Source organism: Thamnophis elegans, chromosome 1, assembly GCF_009769535.1.
Source record: "Thamnophis elegans isolate rThaEle1 chromosome 1, rThaEle1.pri, whole genome shotgun sequence".
Taxonomy (NCBI): Eukaryota; Metazoa; Chordata; class Lepidosauria; order Squamata; family Colubridae; genus Thamnophis; species Thamnophis elegans.
Genome location: NC_045541.1, coordinates 170,459,426 through 170,475,298, shown reverse-complemented (window position 1 = coordinate 170,475,298; position 15,873 = coordinate 170,459,426). Strand labels below are relative to the sequence as shown.

General features: G+C 41.3%; 1 protein-coding gene across 1 annotated transcript in view; it reads right to left on the bottom strand.

Annotated features, from left to right (window-relative positions):
• The window catches only part of CSNK1G2 (casein kinase 1 gamma 2), a 132,456-nt gene extending 124,195 nt beyond the window's left edge, over positions 1–8,261 (bottom strand). Inside the window, exon 1 of the mRNA XM_032209282.1 lies at positions 7,980–8,261. The gene's annotated coding sequence lies outside the window, so the exon portion shown is untranslated. The remainder of the gene's footprint in view (positions 1–7,979) is intronic.
• Between the last annotated feature and the right edge of the window lie 7,612 nt (positions 8,262–15,873).

The following is a 15,873-nucleotide window of genomic DNA, read 5'->3' as shown; positions in this document are numbered from 1 at the left end:
GTATACTGTTGCCTTTTTTAATTTTAGTGTAAAAATAAGAAGCTGAATATATTGACAGATAGTAGAAATACACCGAAGGGAGGAGCAGAGGGAAAGAAGAGGGAGGGGTAGAGAGGGTGGGAGAGAGGATCGGAAGGAGGGTGAGATGGAAGGGAGGGAGTGTATTGGGAGAAAGGAGTGATAGAGGGGGAGGGGAAGTAGGAGAGGGGAATGTTGGAGGGGAGAAAGGAAAGTTGGAGGGGAGAAAGGAAAGTTGGAGGGGGGTGAAAGAAAGCGTGTATGGAGGGTTGAAGTGGTATATTGGTTTTGTATTTTGGGGAGTATTTTTGATAAGGATGGCTGTGTTTATTGCTCAATGTTATATGGCCCCAGTCATGCACAGTATATATGTGACTGTATGAAATGAAAATGAAAAAATGAAAATAAAACATATTTGAAACAAGAATATATTCACACACACGAGTGTATCCCAATTAACCCCCTCTTTTTGTACTTTCTAGTTCACTCAAGTTAAGATTTTATTTCTTCCACTTTATTCTTATTTTACTCTTCCACATTTTGTTGTTTACAAAATATAGGTAGCGACCCTAACCCTAAAATGAAACAGAAGCAAAGGCAGAAACAAATCCACCTACTACCTACACAATAAGTATTATAGTGTGGGATCTTCTTGTGACTGTGATCACAGTTGCTGCTTATGAACTATCATGTGGACACTAAGACTGGCATGACTGATCATACATTTAAGAAATGTGGGGGGGGGGGGTTGATATCATGACACACTCATTAACAGCCCTCCCCCTCTTGATTCGACCAACAAACTTTCTAGCCAGCATACCTATTTTCCAGGGGAGGGCCAGAAACTGTAATCTAATCCAATCCACCGAAGCATCAATTCCATACAGAAACATCCAATCTAATGCCTTAACAAGTCTGGACTTGCCCTTAAAGATTCTAGCTTGGGAACTGCTATTCTAAAGCATAAGGATGCATGGATGCTTGCTGATGTGGAAAACCCTACATCTTAACCAGATTTTTTTTTTAAAAAAGAGGCAGAGTTATGTAATATATGACATAGAAACCTATCGACCATAGTTAGCTAAATGGAGTTCATATATCCAATGGCAGCCTAATCTACCTATTCAACAGATGCAGAAGAGAGCTTTAAATTATTGCTTTACAGCTTGAGTTTGTTCCAGTACTGAGGAAACCAATATCAATATAAGCAGATCTTTAAAAAGACGTTGAGATGCTAGAAAGAGTGCAGAGAAGAGCAACAAAGATGATTAGGCGACTGGGCATTTCCTGACAGTTGGAATAATGAATAAGTGGAACAACTTGCCTTCAGAGATTTTGAATGCTCCAAAACTGGAAGTTTTTAAGAAGAGATTGGACAACCATTGGTCTGAAGTGGTGTAGGGTTTCCTGCCTGAGCAGGGGGTTGGACTAGAAGACCTCCAAGGTCTCTTCCATCTCTGTTATTCTGTTACAGACAGGGTATAATTATTCTGTTAAAAGTACCTCCCCATTCAAAAGCAGCATGCCTCTGTTGCTGGTACTAATACCGGTAGTCCTCATTTAGTGACCACACCTAGGACTGACCATTCAATCATTCATGAGGCAGTCCCTATATGAAACCAACTATATTTAAATGATCTTGCTTCAGCTTTCCTTTGCTTTATAGACGTGCAAAGGTCATAAAAGCAAGGACTGATAAAAGTTAATTTTTCATCACCATCATAACTGTGAATGATTGCTAAGTGAAGCAGTTGCTAAATGAGGACTAGGAAGGGCTAACACCTTGTCTTGTTATTAAAAAGACCTTGGCTCAACTGATGATGTACATTCTTAAGGAATTGGGCCCAGAGAGTTTCTTTGCTTCCTGAAGGAACGGGAATTTAATTTGTTCCTCTTTTTGAACTGTAGGAATTCAGCTTTCTTAATTCGTGACCACAAGTTAAGTCGGGGCTGATGCAGAGGTGGTATTCTACCAGTTTGGACCGGATCGCCCAAAGCGGTAGCGGAAATCGCCGGTGGCTCCGCCCACCGGCGACCGGCTCTACGGCATCCCATTTAGGCCATTCTTTTGCCAAAAACGCATGCGCGGAAGGATCTGTGAACCAATAGGGAAGGTAAGTGTATACCATCCCTGGGCTGGTGAGAATTGTTGTCCAATATTTGCTGATAAGGAACAGTAGCTTTCTACTTAGAACAAAATTCCTTGGTGCATTCAACCATTTGCTGAGTCACTTATTTTTTTTAACTCCTACGATGACATTTGCACAGCTCATTTTGTCTAAAGCAGATGAAAAAAAACAAAACAGAGGAAAGCTTCTGTATACTATTCCTGCAGACACAGGTGGGGAGGAACGTTTTCCACAAGAGGAAAGAAGGGCTGAGAACTGAATTTGGTTCTGTAAAATCTTGCACCGTTCCCAAAAATTAAGCACCTCATATTTATTTGGTTCAATGAATAAAAAGAAAAAAACCACGTTTAAGATTGCGGCCAGCATTTCTAAGGCTACATTTTCCACATAGTTTAATCCTCAATCATGGTTTTGAACATTCTTTCTAAATGAGAGACATTTAAAAAGCATCCTGTCGTATCCTGGATGGCCCTGGGCAATTTTGTCACACCTCACCCTACATGAACCAACATTGCATTTAAGCCACTTACATGCCACTCACATCCATGTCCTGCAAAGAAAGATCAATCACGGCTGACACGTTCTGTTTAAAGAAAACCTGTATCTCAGCACTAATTTTGCTCAACAAAGATCAGCAAATAATATTACCCAGTAGTCCCAGGGCACAAATGTGAAAATCAACAGTTCAGATAACTTTTAATGATTAACACTCAACACAGTAGCACTGTGACATTGGTGACGAACAGAACAGCTATTTAACACTGGCCTTTTACATCCCATGACAGTATTTTTTTTTCCAAGATAGCTTCAGGAGAAAAAGGGAACCAAACTGGAAAGATAATTGGTTATAACACCCACAGGTTTCCTGCCATCTTCTTTTGCTCTCCCAAAATGGTCAAATATTAGATTTTCTGTCTTAGTCAACTAACAAGAACAAGTAAAAATATGATGGAAGGTTCCCCCCCCCACCTAATTGTTCCAGACAAGCTGCTGCTTTCACAAGAACGCACCTTTCTCAAACATAAGCAACAAAAAAGCGAACAAAAACCGATTGTTTTTTATTCTCTGCTTTCCACATCAAGTAGTCTGTTAAATAATTAATGTTTATCACAGAAAGCCATATGACAGAGAGCCCTGGGAAGCATATGCAATATTACTGCAGCCTCACTGGGATGGCATGCGGGCTTAAAATGGGCACTGTACCGTAGCTGCACATGGCAAGGGAATCTTCAAAACAATGGGGGAATTCTAGAGTAAAGAACAGATTGGATTCCTTGTTTAAGGAAGCCCCAGAACTGCAAACATTGACTTCTACATGGTAATACGGGGAAGGCTATTAGTGCACCACAATCCACATGCCATGCTGATGGTTACCAAGGGTTGCCTAGGAATTCTGGGAGTTGTAAACGACAAACTTGATTTATGCTTTACGAACAGCTGACTTGGAGTGTCACATTTCTGAGTGTCTTTCTCAGTGTGCAAATATGCATGCAAGGGAAATCCTCTCCTGGAGACCTGCAAAGGTTAACAGCCAAATCGTGGCACACTCTTTCCTGCCCGCAGAAGAGATGCACGTTACTGCACATGCCAGCAGCTACTACTAGGCGGTTCAAGATCAAACACCTCACGCAACCAGAAAGTAACGCCTAACAGGCTCACCTTGTTTCAAATAAAACTCAGTCCATCTGAAACTACCCTAATAAAAGAAAAACTTACATGCATTCCTTCTAATCCTGAAGCTTTACCTCAGTTACTTCTCAGTCTAAATGGATCATACCTCAGAGACAGAAATAAAGAGGCTGAAGCCCCAAGACCCTCATCAGCTAAATTTTGGATAGGGGGGATGGAGATGAATTTGGGTGGAAAAAGAAGAAAGGAAGCAAACTTATCGCTTTGTTTTATTTCTGCCTCTCAGACTTGGCACATGTATTGAATTCCCTCATCTTAATTAAACAAGACTGTTCCCATATGTCCTTATTCTGCAACTTCAGAATTTCCTCCCTGTCTTATTTTTACAAACTAACCTTTAGCATTCTTTGCAGAGAAAGCGGGGGTGAGGGGAACCTTATGTACACTGCTCAAAAAATAAATAAAGGGAACACAAAAATAAGACATCCTGGATCTGAATGGATGAAATATTCTTATTAGATACTTCGTTCATTACATAGTTGAATGTGCTGACAACAAGATTACACAAAAACTATCAATGGAAATCAAATTTAGCAACCCATGGAGGTCTGGATTTGGAGTTACACTCAAAATTAAAGTGGGGAACAAACACTACAGGCGGATCCAACTTTGATGTAATGTCCTTAAAACAAATCAAAATGAGGCTCAGTAGTGTGTGAGGCCTCCACGTGCCTGTATGATGTCCCTACAACGCCTGGGCATGCTCCTGATGAGGTGGCGGATGGTCTCCTGAGGGATCTCCTCCCACACCTGGACTAAAGCATCCCCCAACTCCTGGACAGTCTGTGGTGCAACGTGGCGTTGGTGGATGGAGCGAGACATGATGTCCCAGATGTGCACAATTGGATTCAGGTCTGGGGAACGGGCGGGCCAGTCCATAGCATCGATGCCTTCATCTTGCAGGAACTGCTGACACACTCCAGCCACATGAGGTCTAGCATTGTCTTGCATTAGGAGGAACCCAGGGCCAACCACACCAGCATATGGTCTCACAAGGGGTCTGAGGATCTCATCTCGGTACCTAATGGCAGTCAGGCTACCTCTGGAGAGCACATGGAGGGCTGTGCGGCCCCCTAAAGAAATGCCACCCCACACTATTACTGACCCACTGCCAAACCGGTCATGCTGGAGGATGCTGCAGGCAGCAGAACTGTCACATGTGCTCAGTGTGAACCTGCTTTCATCTGTGAAGAGCACAGGGTGCCAGTGGCAAATTTGCCAAGCTTTGTGTTCTCTGGCAAATGCCAAACGTCCTGCACGGTGTAGAGCTGTAAGCACAACCCGCACCTGTGGACGTCGGGCCCTCATACCACCCTCATGGAGTCTGTTTCTGATGGTTTGAGCAGACACATGCACATTTGTGGCCCGCTGGAGGTCACTTTGCAGGGCTCTGGCAGTGCTCCTCCTGTCCCTCCTTGCACAAAGGCGGAGGTAGCGGTCCTTGTTGCCCTCCTACGGCCTCCACCACGTCTCCTGATGTACTGGCCTGTCTCCTGGTAGCGCCTCCATGCTCTGGACACTACACTGACAGACACAGCAAACCTTGCCACAGCTCACATTGATGCGCCATCCTGGATGAGCTGCACTACCTGAGCCACTTGTGTGGGTTGTAGACTCTGTCTCATGCTACCACTAGAGTGAAAGCACCGCCAGCATTCAAAAGTGACCAAACCATCAGCCAGAAAGCATAGGAACTGAGAAGTGGTCTGTGGTCAGCACCTCCAGATCCATCCTTTATTGGGGATGTCTTGCTAACTGCCTATGCTTTCCACCTGTTGCCTATTCCATGTGCACAACAGCATGTGAAATTAATTGTCCATCAGTGTTGCTACCTAAGTGGACAGTTTGATTTCACATAAGTGTGATTGACTTGGAGTTACATTGTGTTGTTTAAGTGTTCCCTTTATTTTTTTGAGCACTGTATTTCCTGGTCTGTAGTTCCTTTGGCAAAGGATTTCACACGCTTTCAATTTCAGATCTAGAAAGACCTGAAAAATAAAGGCAAGAAACTGGCTTTATGAATACAATTACAGACAAACACCTTTTGGAAAGGGGTGGGTGGGTGGGTAATATCCAACTAAATCAACCTGTTTTACACTCTGGCATGAATTCACTTAATTTGATTCGTGGAAATTAAAAAGGTAGACGCCAAATAGAGAACAATCCATAGTCTGAGGCAATAAAAGAACCACAGAAAATATAGAGGCTATGGGGAAAGTGATGCTGTTAAAATACTTTGTATTTAACCCTGAAAAACACTCTAGTTTTCAACAGTCAGGAAATAAGCCATACACGTTTGTACACAAAAAAGAAAGTATTTCTTCTGCCTATACTTAATGCAACTATTGTATTTTCAACTGCCATGCAAAACTGGATCTAACCTACAAACATTTGCATCTCCTGAAAACACCTTTTAATTTATAACTCAGGTTGAACAAAACAAACCACAGGTTTTGAGGAGGGGGGGGGGGTTTAGAAAGCACGAAGGCTTTGTGGTTGCTGCATGGAATTCCCCTGCTTAAAATACAAAAAGATACATCACAAAAAGAACTGCAATAAAAAGGGGCTGGGGAGGTGGGGGATACTACCATATAAAACATCAACAGTTGCCTGCCCTGGAGGACCAGAAGTTAAATCTTCATGCTTATGTGTGAATAAAAAGAAGGGAAAGTGGAAGAAAAGCAGAAGGTTGATTCAATTGGGTCCAAGAGACCTATTCAACAAAGGAGAAAAAAGAAACATAGCCCCATCTCTCCCCCACTCCCCAAATTGCACCCATCTTCAGTTTATAAATATCATGCCAATCAATCAGGCACAAAAACCTTTTGACTGGAATTTTTAATTCCCTTCCTTCCGCTTTTTTTCTTCTTCCATCTGCCTCCCCCCCACTTTTTTTTTTCTTTTCCACAAACACACCCTGATTATGGAGATTAGTAATAATTTGTTTAGAAGTATAGAGAGACCAACCAGGGTGGGAAGGCTGGTTACTAATGGGAAACAAGGTGGGGGAGCACTTAAAGAAAACTAGGGCTCACCTGTTTACTCTCCATCTCAATCTTCCTGTTACAAACAAGCACCTTATCGTGCAAGGAAGCCCAGAAGCTCTAATCCACCTTCACCATGGTTTATTTATTTTTTTGTAAAAAAAGATTTTGAACAAATAAACAACAGCACTCAAATTGTGTATGTGTATATACATATATATATACATATATATACATACATACATACATACATACATACATACATACATACATACATACATATATATATATATATATATATATATATATAAAACAAAACCAAAATCAAGTACATTTGGCCTAGCATGCTGCTGCTTCCTTTACATTGCAAAGGATCACAAAAGCAACCCCCCTCATGGACATCCAAGTACACAATTTCCTCCTTCCAAACCCTCCCAAAATTCCCCCAAATTCCGTTTTTCCCAGTTTTGAAGCCCTTTGAGACATATTGGAAGAGGGTCGGGGTGGGAAGTTACGTAAATCTCGGTGCCTGGCAAGGCAAGCACCAATGAATGCTTCCACGCATCACCTAAATGCAGAGACAAGGAGAAGGGAGAAAGAGCCCACTGGGCGGGTTTTAGGAGGGAAAAAAATTGTGGGGTACCATCCTCTAGTCACTTACCCACCACCCCACATCTTTCTGCTCAGCATCCCTTCCACCAAACTAGGTTGGGAGGCGGGGGGGGAGGAAGCAACAGGAAGGCCTTCCAGCCAAACCCTCCTCTTTTAAGCTTCCTCGTTTCTCCAGCCTTTTCCAAGCCCCACCACCACCAGCCTCCATGAAACACGAAGAAAAAGTACGGGGCAGGGCGAGGGGAGGTTGCAGTAAACTTTACTCTGTTAAATATAGTCAGAGTAATTATAGTCCTTGCAAAATGTTAAAGGGGGGGGGAGCCCTCTTCCTCTCCTCCGCCTTACAAACTGAAACTTACTCCTTTCTTTCTCCCTTCCGCCACCAACGGCTCCCCACATTGGGGCACATGCATTGGGGCACATGCAGGAGGGAACCCCCCCCCACTCCCACCTTTGCTGCAAGCCTATCCAAAGAGAAACCCCCCCTCCCTACAAAATAAGCCCTCCAGGGGTAAAAGCCGCCGCCTCTCACTCCGTCGAGACTCACCTGAGCTTCTTTCCCCCGTCCGGGCTGTTCAAAGGTGGGGAGCCCAAGATCTCTTCCCCCACAGCCCCTCCATGGCTCGCTGTTGTCTCTTTAAGCCTCTTTCTGTCCCTCTCCTCCCCAGCAGGCAAAGAGCAACGCCTTTGCGCCAGCGGCGTAAAGCCCACGTGCGCCCTATGGCATTGACGTCACGGCGTCGTCGTAAACCGCGTTGGTGAATAGCGAGCTCCGCTTCTGGAGCTTAGGAGACTCGCCGCCTTCTCTCTAAGTCTGGCCATCCGCTGGAGGGGGGGGGGGAGGCGCCCGTAAAGGATTTTTGGCGCATGCGCCGAAGAAATGGAAGGGGGAAGAAAGAAAAAGGGAGAGGGTGCAGGCGGGAAGAAGAGAGAGAGGGGGAAGCGTAGAGGAGACGGCGCGGTGGCTGCCTGGAGAAGACTTCCGGCTTTCTGTAGGATGCTGGCCGGGTCGCCCACGTGAAGGGAAAGAACCGTGCAAACTCTCACGCATTAATGCAGAATGTTTGGGAGAGTCCTAACCACGAATGTTACCCTAATAAAATCATGCCTATGGTGATTTTGAATTGGACCCCGATTAAATTTATTGTTCTAATTGAGGTTTGGGGATTCATACAATTACAGTGACCATGCCTTCTTTGTAATAAAGATAAGTCCTTTCATAAAGCTGCCCTTTATATTTAATTATTTTCCTGGTTTTGTTCATGTTCTTGTAAGCAAAGGTTTTGTTTTTTTTTTAAAGCAAAGTTTCTAAATCTTCATTTTTCAGACTTGCCCTTTTTTCAGGTTTTTTCCTGTATTTGTTTTTCCAAAAAAATATCCCTGTAAGGATAATGTATTTGTACTGGATAACACACCTGGGTTTTAGGCCCAGCTGATTATGAAATAAATCTGCACTGGAATGCATTGAAATGACCTCTTACCATATATTTGTATATTTTACGCTAATTTATTTCATAATACAAAAGAATGCAAAAGGTGGACAAACAATGAAGTACAAACAAGAAGAATAAGAAACAAAAGAAACCTCAAGTAATCATTTAAAAAAACAGGACAGAAGACCTTCCAATTATTCAGCATTTAAATATTTTTATTAACTTACTATGCGCCATCAAGTTGTTTCTGACTCCTAGCAACTACCTACCACATATATACTAACATATTTTATAAGAATCATACTCTATTAATTGTTGGATTTTTTTAAAAAATCACTGTTTATAAAATTACTTTTTAAAAGAACAGGAAGAGATTAAATCTAGGTTTCTATCCGCCACAGCTTTGAAAGATATAACATAGTCTAGCTCTCAAGGTAAATAAACTTTTGCCAGTTCAAACCACTGAAATGACCAAATGTTTCTCCACTGGTGAAGCTTTTTCTGGATGCGAGAAACCCGAATAGTTGCTTGTCCTACAGCCCTGCAGTCTAAAGTAATAATATCCTAGAAAGCCACATCAAAAACCTGCCTCCACAGTCTACTTTACAACACAGATAGTTCTTACAACTTACAAAATTGAGCCCAAAATTTGTTGCTAAGTGAGACATTTGTTAAGTGAGTTTTGCCCCATTTAACGACTTTGCTTGCCACAGTTGGTAAGTGAATCACTGCAGATGTTAAGTTAGTAACCTGATTGTTAAGTGAAACTGGCTTCCTCATTGACGTTGCTTGTCAGAAGGTCACAAAAGATTGTCACTTGACTCTCGAGAATGCAACTTTGAACATTCAGAAAAGGAACTGTTGTAAGTCAAGGATTACCAATACTGTACTTTTAAGGAGAGCGAAAATAGGGGAAAGGGCAGTGAAGTCATAGATACAGGTGACATCAAGCCTCCTTTGAACCAAGAATGAAGACTGATGACAAAATACACTTTTTAAGGGTACAATTTAAACATGGTTTCCCACTGTCATCTGTGATTGTTGCAACTAAATGTTCTAATTCATAGCTCTGATTTTTCTGACGTTCTAATCTAACTTGAGCATTGTCGATTTAACCTTAACTTTTTGAAATCAACTAAAGTTAGCTAAGTGCTGCCATCTAGCGTTATTGAGCAACCACTATCAGAGATATACTGCTTTCTAGTATCGGAGGTAAATAGATGGCCAACTGCCTTGCAAAAATTAAATATATTTTGACAATAAGAAAAATAAATGATATTACAGCCCTTGGCCAATCAGAAATATCTTTTTGATGCCCTTTGGAAAACAATGTTTCCTTAAGTATAGATGGCTCAGCAGCTAAGACGCTGAGCTTGTCGATCAGAAAGGCCGGCAGTTCATTGGTTCGAATCCCTAGCGTCGCGTAACCGAGTGAGCTCCCGTTACTTGTCCCAGCTTCTGCCAACCTAGCAATTCAAAAGCATGTAAAAATGCAAGTAGAAAAATAGGAACCATCTTTGGTAACAGCGTTCCGTGCGCCTTCGGCATTTAGTCATGCCGGCCACATGACCACGGAGACATCTTCGGACAGCGCTGGCTCTTCGGCTTTGAAACAGAGATGGCCATTGCAGCCTAGAGTCAGGAACAACTAGCACATATGTGCAAGGGGGACCTTTATCAGTATTGTGGGCTCATTGATACAAATCTTTGGTGCCAATGTAGTCTACTTAATATGTGATGTTCTGGCATTGCAACTCCCAAAATATATTTTGTTGGTCACACTTCCATTTCGGGGTTTGCATTTCAATTCAGATAAACTGGAGAGTTTCAGTCATCCAGGTCATGGTTGTCCCAAAGGTGCTTTTCAAAAGGCAACTGGACTTCCTTGGTTTTTATCTTGAAAATGTTTTGTTTCTCATCTAAGAAGCTTCTTCAGTTCTCACTGAATGGTGGGGAATAGAAGGATTTATAGAATATAAAGCTTTGCAGAATATAAATGTGTTGAGTATAATATAAATGAGTTCTGAAAAGTATATAAATCCTTCTGTTCCTCGCCATTCACTGAGAACTGAAGAAGTTTCTTGGATGAGAAGCAAAACATTTTTGAGATTAAAAACCAAGTCCAGTTGGCTTCCAAAAAGAACTTTTGGGACAACCATGACCTGGACTGAGAATCTCCACAGACATAAACTGGAGCGGTTCAGAAATGAAGGAGACGGAGACTAAAAACTAAATTCCATGAAGAGTAAGCAAAGGGCAATCAATAGGATAGTAGTTTCAAACACCTGAAAGAATATGTAGAAGGCCATATTCTTCATTGTTCTGAAGTACAAAATATAGAATATATTACATACTTTAACAGTCAGACAGAGGAAGCCATTATCTCAAGAGATGATATTTTCCCTTCCTAGAATGCATTCAAGTAAAAGAGTTTGGATTTCTGCACGGCGCCTCAATTTATGCTACTTTACCACAGAAACGATGCAGAAAAGGACAGCTGAACCTGTCAAGGCCTTCGAGCAATTCCTGTGTGAACAAAGTGACAACACTGGGGGAAAATTAGGAGAACAGAGATGAATATAATTAACTGGGGGAGCGGATGTAGAAAGTGAGAAGGCATCCTTCGTAAAAGCAGACTTTTTGAGAGCCGGCTTGCTTCGACATAAACCTGCTAAGATCAGCAGAAGAGGCTATCTAAAATATGCTCTCTGAACGAAGTTCTCCATTTGTTCAATACATAGAAAATGACCCCCATCGATGTTGCTGTCGAGTTATGCAAAGGAATTATTTCATAAGATAATCATCTCCGCAACCATGTTTTTTTCCTTTTTCTAGAAAAGACAAACTCTTCTCCTGCTTTACCCCTAGCCACTCCAATCTGAATGAATTGTGGTTTTAATTTTTCAAAATCTGATTTTATTTGTTCGTGTTGTATTTTTTTTTCTAGTTAGCAATAGCAATAGCAATAGCAGTTAGACTTACATACTGCTTCATAGGGCTTTCAGCCCTCTCTAAGCGGTTTACAGAGTCAGCATATCGCCCCCACAGTCTGGGTCCTCATTTCACCCACCTCGGAAGGATGGAAGGCTGAGTCAACCTTGAGCCGGTGAGATTTGAACCGCTGAATTGCAGATAACAGTCAGCTGAAGTGGCCTGCAGTACTGCACCCTAACCACTGCGCCACCTCGGCGAATTGTTGAGTGTCTTCTGGATAGGAGAGTGATATATATAACAAATTAGTGTTGTTGTTATTTAGAGTGGTGTGGTGGCCTAGTGATGAACAAGCTTGTTCCCCACTTTGAAGATTGAGAATTCAATCCCAAGTAGCGGCAGATGTTTCTTTCTAGGTCTCAAAGAAAAAAATACCTGCTGTGAACTCTGCATGGCATCAGGGAGGGCATTCGGCTAGTAAATGCTCAGCTCCATCCAGTCACCTGGCTCTACCCTGAATTAAGGGATTACAAAAAGGGAGTTACTGTTACTGTTATTTACTACCAATCCAACAGGATTTGGTACTTTTGACTATTGGTTCTTTCTCAAGGATTTGGAATACTTAAAGAGACCAATGTAATATGCACTGTTCCATGTAATGTTGCCTTTTTAACTGATGTGTTGAGATTCTGTCTATTTTTACTGTTTCCAAGTGCTTTGCCAGATTTTTTGGATGGCACCAAGTTCATCAACTAATACTGGCATTACCAACTTTCTTTTTCCACATTTGCCCGATCTGTATTTGAAGGTCTTTACATTTCCCTATTTTTCTACTAGTTCAGTGAGGAAGAACAAGTCAAAATAGATTTTTTTTAACTGGTCAGTGAAGACTTTTACACAATAAATGTGTAAAAGGAAAGTAGTAATGGTGACATTATTACAGTTGATATTGTTATTATTATATACAAAATATATGAAATCATAGCTGGCAATTATTTAACTGGCATTGGCCTTTTGTACACATCAAATTCTTCCCAAGAACCTAGAATGTTGTGTTATTGTTATATCAGAGAACTTACATGATTAGATTTTGAACAGATTAAAGGATATAATCAAGGAAGATGTAAAATAAGGAAAAATGGTCATGTTACATATCAATAACTTCAATACAGTACTTCACAATGGGATTAGGTAACTATGTGAAGAACAACAGAAACTCTGTTTACATATTGGGTGTGCTCAATGATCCCATGAACCATAAGTAAACTATTCACATTTTAGCACCCCATGATGTACAGTATAAGCCAAGCCCATAGAACTAGCTTATGGTTCTGTATGTTGCTTCAATCCAGGAAATTGGTCATATTTGGAAAACCACCATTAACTTGAACATGGGTATGTGCTACAAACCCAACCAATGTGTTAAGCCATTGTTTTAAAGTGTTTTTTTTTTCTGTAATAAACGAGTAGCTGAGTGGTGGCTGGATTGGAATAACAGGTGAAACTCACATATAGTGGATACTCAGCAAGTAAAACTACTAGACTACCTTTAGGAGAAGAGCTGGCTAAACTGGAAGGTGAGGTTAAACATGTCATAATCTTGGAATCTTTGCATGCCACAAGAGACCAAGTCCAGCCCCCGTGAATTACCTTGATCTTTATTTAACACCAATTTAGCTTGGACTGTAAATTGACTAGATTCTTGTATGGAGGTAGAAATAATAAACTCTTGCTATGAACTCAACAAATGCTCCTGGTTATTTGTAACTGACACCATCTAGCCCATGGGTGATGGCTCTTGAGCTGCTGCAACTAATGTCTAAGATCCTTGATCTGGGGAAATGATCCCACTGGACTTTTGTCATGAATATTCGGACTCTTTCCTGAAGCTTGCTGATTCATACATTATGAAGTCCATTGCCAAATCTACTCAGGGATTAAGAGGACTAAGAGGAATAATGAAAACCCAAGCAATTATTTTTGAGAACATATGGCCTTTTCCAGCCCTGAATCAGCCTAATACCAGTAGATAACTAAAAATTATTTAAGTATTATCATTATTGACCAACTAACCTTAAATTGAAAAACCATAAGGTAACTGATAAAACAATAAACTGATAAAGGTCATTAATTTTCATTAAAAGTTACCAACTGTAAAAACAAAATGTTGCAGCATGCAAGGAACCAGATGAATTTCCACTAGAAAATAAACAGAACAAACCTGAAAGCTAATAATGTGAAGATGCATTTCTTCATAGTTGCAGCAGAAAACTCTTCCAGCCCTGCTGGGGATTGAACTTGAGTATGCACAGAACAAATTGCTGGTGATCAGGAGTTAGTTATAAAGAATGGGAAGATGCTCCGAATCAAAAGATTATTAGACATCCCTTCCAAAAAGTTTTCTTTCAAGAAACAAAAATTGGAATTAAACCTTGAATACTGGATTATTAATTTCTTTAAAGTTCTCTGGTATTTTTCTCACCTGTGTTTAAGCAGCTACCTGACTCCTTTATGCTTTTGGTGTTTAAAGCAAACAATCATATTCTTAGAGTTAGGTGAAATGCAACATAGCCAAAAAAGAAAAAAAACCTTAAAGGTATATAAAACAAATGGCTGTTCCAAGTATAACAGGAGTTGAATGCCAAAACAAATCTATAGAGAGAAGCAACACAAAAGGGACTTTGCTGAGTGCAATAACCAAATTCTATACTGTGAGAGGGATCTTGGGAGTCTTAATGGACAACCAATTAAATATGAGCCAACAATGTGCAGGGGCAGCCAAAAAAGCCAATGCAATCCTAAATTGCATTTAATTCATGTTAAATTCAATATTACTCTATAAAGCCTTAGTAAGACCATTTAAAATATTGCTTCCAGTTTTGATCACATTATAAAAAAGATGTGGAGATGCAGAAAAGAGCAACAAAATTGATTAGGGGCCTGGAGATTAAAACATATGAAGAACGGTTACAGGAACTGGATATGGCTAGTCTAGTGAAGAGAAGGACTAGGGGAGACATGATAGCAATGTTCCAGTACTTGAAGGGCTGCCGCAGGGAGGAGGGGGGTCAAGCTATTCTCCAAAGCATCTGGAGGCAGGACACAAAACAATGGATGGAAACTAATCAAAAAGTTTCAACTTAGAACTAAAAAGACATTTCCTGTTAATGAGTACAATCAACCAGTGGAATATTCAGAAGTTGTGGGGTGCTTCCTCACTGGAAGCTTTCAAGAAGAGACTGGATAGCCATCTGTCAGAAATGGTGTAGGCAGAGTCTCCTGCTTAGGAGTGATGCAGGGTTGGACTAGATGACCTACAGGTCCCTTCCAACTCTGTTAATCTATACAGCAGTGTTTTTCAACCTTGGCTACTTGAAAATGTGTGGGAAATTCCGAGAGTTGAAGTCCACATATCTTCAGGTTGCTAAGATTGAAAAATACTGCTGCATAGTAAGTAAATCTCTAATATCCAAAGTTTCCCATTCGTTCTTCTGCCCTTCCACCACTCATATGGAGCGTCTATCGGATCCGGAAGTCAACATCCTTTTAGAACGATTGCTGCCTCCTCTTCCTTTTTCTTCATAACTTGGTCTCTAAGATAGGGGGACTGTAACGCGCGTTTGAAAATCTGGCAGGCAGAGCGGAAAAGCGGGTTTTGCGACAGCAAGCGGGATGGTTTTACGACAGTGTCAGGACAGCGTTCTTTTAATCCGTCCCTCTCCGGGTATCCCCCCCCCTCCCCTTCTTCTTTTCACACGACAGAAGTTTTCACGAACCGGACTCCATCGGGAAACCTATTTCATCTTTCCCATTTCCAACGAAAGAACAAAAATGCCAATGTATATTCCCAGAAAGCTCACAAAAAGCTCTCCCCATTTGTCCCCGATCTGATAGGGGCCAAACTTTACAATAATGAATGCGCAACTTCCCTTTCAATGGCTTATCTAATGATTTCTTAAATTATTTTAAGGAAGTGGTCATGCAACTTCTGTCTTGTGTCAGCGAGTTCAAATACCAAAAAAACCATGGGGTGGGGGTGGGGGGAGAAGATTTAGGAGTAATTCTATCCCCCTCCTA